The sequence below is a fragment of the Alligator sinensis genome, unplaced genomic scaffold (assembly GCF_000455745.1).
Source record: "Alligator sinensis unplaced genomic scaffold, ASM45574v1 scaffold34_1, whole genome shotgun sequence".
Classification (NCBI taxonomy): domain Eukaryota; kingdom Metazoa; phylum Chordata; order Crocodylia; family Alligatoridae; genus Alligator; species Alligator sinensis.
Genome location: NW_005842151.1, coordinates 57,695 through 65,227, shown reverse-complemented (window position 1 = coordinate 65,227; position 7,533 = coordinate 57,695).

The following is a 7,533-nucleotide window of genomic DNA, read 5'->3' as shown; positions in this document are numbered from 1 at the left end:
ATCAGTTTCAGAACTTAAATAATGATGATAATATTGTCAATAAGAACCTGAGGGCTAGGTAGCAATGAAATGGAAATTCTTCACATTTGCTTTTTTTGATGATGTAATTACTCCTCCTCTTTGGTGATTCAAGTCTGATGGCTTTGGTTTTTGGCAAAGTTGTTTTTAGTATAGTTTAGACCATGACAAAATACAGTTGCACACATGAAATACAGAATACCCATGGTCTACAAATTCAGGTAGGGTAGGGCCTTATTGGCAAATGGCGTGACAAATTCACTGTCTTGGGAAGGTTAAAATATCTTGGTTTATATTATCCACATTTGGGTTCAATATGTGCAGCAGCTTGCAGAATACTTTTCCATTTAACTTTCTTTAAAGAGTCTGGTCTAAACTGGATTCCTTTCCTTTCCTCTCCTCCATCCCCATGGTTATTATCCTGCAAGCTACATAAGCAAATGCAATAATCGGTTTAAAACCAGGTATTTTTGCTCTCCCCTCTAAATACTAAAGTTAGCTAGTATCAATTAATATAACTACAAGGACTAGTGGCAAAAATGGAATGTGCAGCCCTGAACTGTTACATAGTTCATGATAATTATGTGGATGGATTAAAATCAGTGTTCTGGGTGGTCATGGTTCTATCAGCATGAAAAATACTTTCAAGTTGTACACACAACCACTTCTTTCAACTTGTTAAAGGAAGCTTATGCTTTCCAAATATTTACTTGGATCAGAACTGAAGAATTGACCTTCCCTTCTAACTATTTCTTCTAGAAGAAAGGAAAGATATTAAAGTTTTCTTTGAAATGCATTGCATCCCTTTCTGTATAGAGACAGTCATTCTTGTGTGTGACACTCATATGGCAGTAGGTAGAAAAAAAACAAAGGCATGGTTGGTCTTGGTCATGGTTGGCGCAATAAATATAACTTTTTGTGTCATTTCAAATTTGACATGGAACTTTTTGTTCTAAATCCACAACAAGTATTAAGCAAGTAGTATTTTCATGCTGTCTATTCATGCTACACCTTCTAGGACTTTTCTCCAGGAAGTTCTTGTGGGTTTTTGGGAATGTAAGACCATCTTCAGTGTTTACTTTGAAATGTATACTCAAACAAATCATGAAAATGTTTATTTTGGGTCTACTAAATCTGTTTTTATGGTTTAGAAGTTTTGAGTCCTAGAAACAAAAATGCAGGTGACTCAAGAAAAGGTTGGTTGGATTTTGATGGAAGGATGTGTCCTTCCCTGAAGGACTTCTGAAGCATTCTGAGGAAGTTTCATATAGTTTACCAAAATCAAGGAATTAATGCTATTCTAGTTAGAATTCTGTCTAAATGAGTGATGATAAACATGCAGTTACATATTCAGATGGGTTATCACTGACTTGGATGAGTCTGTGTAGGGATAAGAGTAGAAGTAGGTTCGTAACTTATATCAGCATGGATAAAAGTGTTAGTACAACAATAAGAGGTAAGGGGAAATGTAGTCTTGTAAAAATGTATCTGACACATGAATGACATTTAAAATAATTTTGAATATAAATGTAATGCTTCAAATGTATGCTTCCTTTGAGTAGAATTTTTGTCTGTCTCCATCCAGCTCTAACCATACTTGAAGTTTTTTAACTTACTACATTAATTCATAGTCTAAATTCTTACTGCTAGGTATCCAGCTATATTGAATTAACATTTAAGAATATCCATCATAGGCCTGTGATGCTCTACTAACACTTACCATGAACCTTTTTAAAACCTATTAAATGGAAAGCTGCTTTTAAATACTTCGGACTTGTGAGGAGGAAGGAAAAGTGATTATTTTGCTTTTGTTGGCTGTTTTACTGCTGTGTGTGTGTACTATGTAACAAGGTTCAGAAAAATAGAAAGGTTTCTGTAACAGATGATCTCAACATTTTAAGAACTAAATCAAATCATTCATGTTGTAATGCTCCAGTAATGTAACAATAGTTTCATAAAATAGATTCTTGTATCCCATGCATCTATCTAAGAAATAATCCCAAATTTTGCAGAATTGCATTTGAATTATTTTGCAATTGTATAATTCTAATCTAGAAGTCGATATGTTTTCGTCAAAGATATTTGAACAAAACGAATTGACACCCATCCTAATTTCTTTCCTAACACCTCCATAGATTCAGCAGTGCCATAAAAAATTGTTGAAAAATTAACATTTCCAAATCTGTATAATTAAAAAATATATACATCCAATTTTAAGTTAATTTAAATCACTTTCTTTAGAACAGCTTGTATGAAAAAATGCTTTTGAAGAGTGTCTCATATTCTGCTCTACAAGGCATTTTCATGTAACATGAGAGGAAGTTCAGTGTGACTGGGTTTAGGGGTGTTTTGTAGCAGCCAAATGACATGAGGGACATAGAACGTGTACTTTGTTTTTTGGCAAGGTGTTAAAAATCTTGGTACTGGAATAGTAATGCTTTGGATTTTTTTTGAGGGCAACCTCTGAATTTAAATCTGCAAATGATGACTTACATGGAAACTTCATTGAATACAATAGGATTACTTGTAAGATTACAGATTATGGGAATTTCTTTCAGTTTAGAAAACCTGCTTTTATCACCCAATAGTTTAAATCTGTTGAAACTATTCCTTGTGAACCTCAAAGCATAATAGGTCTGACTAATAGAACTAATTGAAATAATGGGTAATACAGTTTTATTTCCCTGACATCTATAAAGCAGCAAAAGTCTGTCCTACTCTTATGAAGAGGTTTTCTTAAGTGTGTGAACATAATTTATTCTTTTTGGTGATTCTGCTAGCTATAAAAACAACTCTGTAGCAAATGCAGGGTTAAAAGGGTTGAGTGAGGAAATTCTTATGAGATAAATTTGGAATGACCTTTTTCTTCTGAATAGTTCTGACAGAGACATCTAAGTTGCAAAAACAGTTTTAGATCAGTTTAAGACTTTGAGCCAAATTCATCCTTGGCATAATGTAATTTGAAGTGATAGACTACAACTTGTTTTCCTCAAGCTAAGAGATGGTTATCCATATTGGTGCATAAGGTGCCACCCTTCTCTATCTTCTGTTTGACTTCAGGCTAATTGATTCAGAGTGGCATAAGCTTTTGCAACAACCTACTTTTTTCAGCTGCTATGAAAAAATGGTGCTGTCCATTCATGGCCTCTGAAGGTGGTTACCTATGAAAGCTCATGCATCTCCGAACCAGTTAAGGCAGGGTGACACCTTTTTAGAGATCACCTTCTGCCTTTCCTTAAGCTAGCATTAGTTATCAATCTTCAAAGTTGCCTCACAGTTAATTTTTGCAAAATTCTTATATAGACACAACTGCCATGTGTGTGTAGTGAGGTAGGATTGCCATATCAGTTTGACAAAAGGAGTTGCAAATATGAATGCTACTTTTCGGTGTCTTGGAGCTGTGCTGATCCACAACATCTAATGGTCTTTCCTAGCAGCTGTAACTACATGCTTAATGACAGCAGAAAAGTATGGAGCCCTGCTGAAACCTGTATGAGTAACCTCATGCTAGAAAAAAAAAGTTTGGGGTTTCTCTGAGAGAGAGAGAATTAAAATCAAAGGGCTCTCCTTTCTATTCTCTTAAAAGTTCTCGGGCAGGTTGAAGCCTTCTGGTCAATTCCACTGAAGTCTACTGATAAGTCTAATAATTAAGATTTTCTTAATGTCCTTCCTCTACCCCTCTTTATTTTTTTCCCCTTGAAACAAGACAAATAAGAGATTAAGTGAATATGGCTGGCTTAATTCTGCTCCTTTTATTAACCTCCTTTAAGATAAACTGTGGGATGAACACTGAATGGTCAGGCTGCTATGGCAGGTTGTTATTTGGACTTCAAGCAGCAGTCCAAAAAACATTGTTAGTAATGAGCTTCTTGTACTAAGTGTAAATAAGAATTCATTTTACAAGTAGCTGACAGCTATTCTAGAACCAAGGAAGTTTTCAGTGAGCAGATCTGGATAATATTTCATTAGATAAGTTGATAGATCCATTTACCAAAGGAGGAAGCTATACACTATGTCACTGATGAGCATCAGGTTGATCTCTTCAGAGAAGTGGATGAAGAAGAAAACATTTTCAAGAACTTGATGAAAAAACGAAGTCTTTTTTGGTAGGGTCTTGTCCAGTTACTGGGGAAAGAAGGGAGCTTTTTTTTTACTGTTGGATAGAAATGCCAACAATTGCCTGAGGTAACTGTTCTTATGTGAAGTATGTTTTAATTGGTCAGGACTTCTTGGAGACCCTCCCCCCAGCCTTGGCTACTTACCTGCAGTTGGGGCTCTGGTGCTTGTTGGTCCAGTAGCAGCACCCTCCGTTCTGGCTTCGATCTGGTCCTGAGCCAGAGTTGCTGCCACTTCTGCAACCATTGCTGCCTAGCTGGGTGTGGGCTGGAGCCAGCATGTGCTCTGAGCCGTGGGCCAGAGTGGGATTGTAGCCCTGATGGGGAGTGAGTGGGGTGGGGGGTATTAGTGTGGGGTCACTGCCAGGGAGCAGGTAGGGTGGCAAGTAGTGGGAGAGGGCTGGCACTGCGGGAGATGGCACAGGGAGCAGGCAGCAGAGGAGCAAGTAATGGGTGGGATAGGCACCACAGGGTACAGGTAGCTGGGGGAATCGAGTGAAAGGGGGACAGGCAGCAAGAGAAGAAGTAGGGAGGGGGGACATTTGGCAAAGAGTCGGGCCACTTGACTGTTCCTCAACTTTCCCCTTCCCTTCCACCGCTTGCCTTCCTGCTACTGCTTGCCGCTACTAAGGATAATTCCATAGTTATCTTGAAAATCATGAGATCCTGAATGAATAGTCAAGTGTTGATGACGTAGATGCTAAGGGCATGTCTAGACGTTCAGAGTCACCCTGGTCTGGACTAGGTACTGGGGACAGCTGCTTCCCATAGACTTGGTGTGGAGAGGAGGAGCAACCATCAGCTGCTTCCTGCCGGCTTCTCACTCCAAAGTCCTCAATGTTAAGAAGCATGCAGAATCTGCTCTCTCTCTCGGGTTCCCAGACGCTGGGAGCCAAGTGCAAGGAGTGTTACTGAGCCCCCTGCCTGCTCCTTATACTAGAGTCCCCAAGGGGGCTTTGCTCTGCTGCTCCAGGCCTTCCTGTGAATAGGAGGACTGGCGCAGCTCATACTTTCTCTAGTCAGAGATCACCCTGGTCTCAGGAAGGTGCTTAGAAGCAGGGGAGAGGGAGAGATTGCAGACTGAACATTTGTACTGCACCCCCTCCCGGAATCACTTCTAGTTGTAGAAATTTTCCACCACTAGAATTGAACATTTGTAAGCGGACTAAGGTAAACCATCAATAAAAATGGCCTTGCAAAATAGTTACCTGCTTTCATCTTCTGGTTGTGTTCTTGAAAAGTTGCTGTCAAGGCCAATCACTTCATTGGTTTTCCTAATTATATAAAGGACACATCTTTTGGTGAACTTCTTTATGAAGCAGTAATCAAAGCAAAAGACAGTAATAGGAAATCTGTCCTTTCATAAAACTAACAAAAAACTCTTGCAGAGAAACACGTTCCTTTTGGTATTTTTTTCATACCTTTGAGCAGGTTTCATGGACAAGAAATACTGGGGTCACTGGAACAGTTACTTTACAAAATAGGACTCATGCAGTTACAGAGTGGGTGGACTTGCTTTCCCCCAGCAACTTGAGGAGGTGGAATTTAAGAGGTTAGTTGTTTGTTGTCTTCTTGGATCAATAAGTATTGGAAGCAGGGTGTTTTGGTTATGCCAGCAAAATCCAGAGAATTCCTAAATCCAAATTATATTACTACCTGCTATCAAAGAATTCTTATGAACATTACCAAGTGATTAAATCAATATTTCATCAAGTGTCAGTTCTTGATGATATCCAAATCAGCGTGTCACCAGATATTTTATTCCCTCTCCCAACTATTTGATGCAGCACCTAAGCACTTCCTTGGAAATGGAGAGATCCTGGACCTAAAGGTGTTTGACTTTAATCGGGTGTTGAAGGCACTAGGAGTAATAACGTTATTCACGCTGGCAGCAATTTATGAAGGTGACTCTGCAGCTTTGTTTCCTGGACAGAGGTCTAGCTAGCTTCAGTACAAGGTTGACTCAATTTAGTGGCAGGCTAGTTAAACAGAAGAGAGATCTCACTTCATGGAGCGTGCATCATTTTATCTTCCCTCCTTCTTAAAGGTTCTTGTGCCAAAGAGGTGAAAATATCATCTGAGTCAGATCCACACTATCATCTGCCCCATATACTAGCGATGTACAGCCCCACAGGGAGCGCTTCCTCCGGTTTGGACTGATGGGCTTAAATCCCTTTCCTCTTCTATTTGGGGTAGCTGTAAACACTTTGTAAAAACAAAAGTATGAAATATTTCCATCAGCATCTTGTCCAAAGTGGTGGTGGGTGGTCAGTCTTGGTTGATATTGAGAACAGGTCAGAGACCCCTTCTTGATAATGAAGGATATTATAAAACTCTGGTTGTTTCTGTTCAAACTCCAACCTTCTAATTTAAATGGTTACTATATAGTAATGACAGAATTTCTTCCCAAAGAAAAGTGTCATTTGTTCTGTGCGCGCCAGGATTTGGCATAACTTAAATTTCTGATATAGACTGAAATAGACCAAGTCTAGATCAATGGTTCTCAATCCTGTTAGATTCAAGGTACCCTAGAAAAATGCCCGCTCTTTGCTTTTACTGGTTTCTTGACTGCAGAAAAGAGAGTAGTTCTTCTGTTGCAAAGAACTCTGATCACAACAGAGCTGAATGTTTTTGACACTAAGGACTGTTCTTTTAAAATCTCTGGGTTTATCAAGTGCACACACCTAACACTGAGCTAATACTTAAGGATACTGGGAAAAGATGCTTCCTGCACCACAGATTGAGAATCACTTTTCTAGAATAGTCAGGAATTGTGTAGAATAATTTTAGTCTTAATCTTCAAGGTCAGCCACCTCCAAAACCATATTTTATTCATCTCTTTGCTCCTAGGAATCACACCATAGGAAGAGGAAGTCCCACAGTTGGGGTTTGTCGTAGTCTGTGACTTCCAAGATCTTGAATCAAATGTATCAATGAAGCATACATTGAACTACTTTGTTTGTAAATGCTGCTTACAAGGACAAATTAACTTGTAAGAGAGGCTACAGTTGAGGTGAGGGTGGGGAGGGAGGAAGGAACAGTTGTATTTTTCCTTTTCCACTCCCCTCTTACTATGTTTTTCTGAACAGTTTTTATACAGGATTACATAAATGTATTCATTTAGAATATTCCCAGGGCTAAAAGTGCTGATTCTTAGACTAAAATGTATAGCTGAAATGTTAATATTTATCCAGTTGGATGTCTAGAAACTATTTTTTTTAAAAAAAAACTTGTTTTCCAAGAAAATCAAGCTACTTTTCTAAGGAAAGTGTAGCCTCTGTTTACTTTTAATGCAGGTCACTTTTTCCAAGGAGTATTTCTCTCTATCCTCAATTCACTTACGATCAGAGTTATTTTTATAAAGTTAAGTGGAGGAAGCTTATAGTAGCTACCTCTTTCC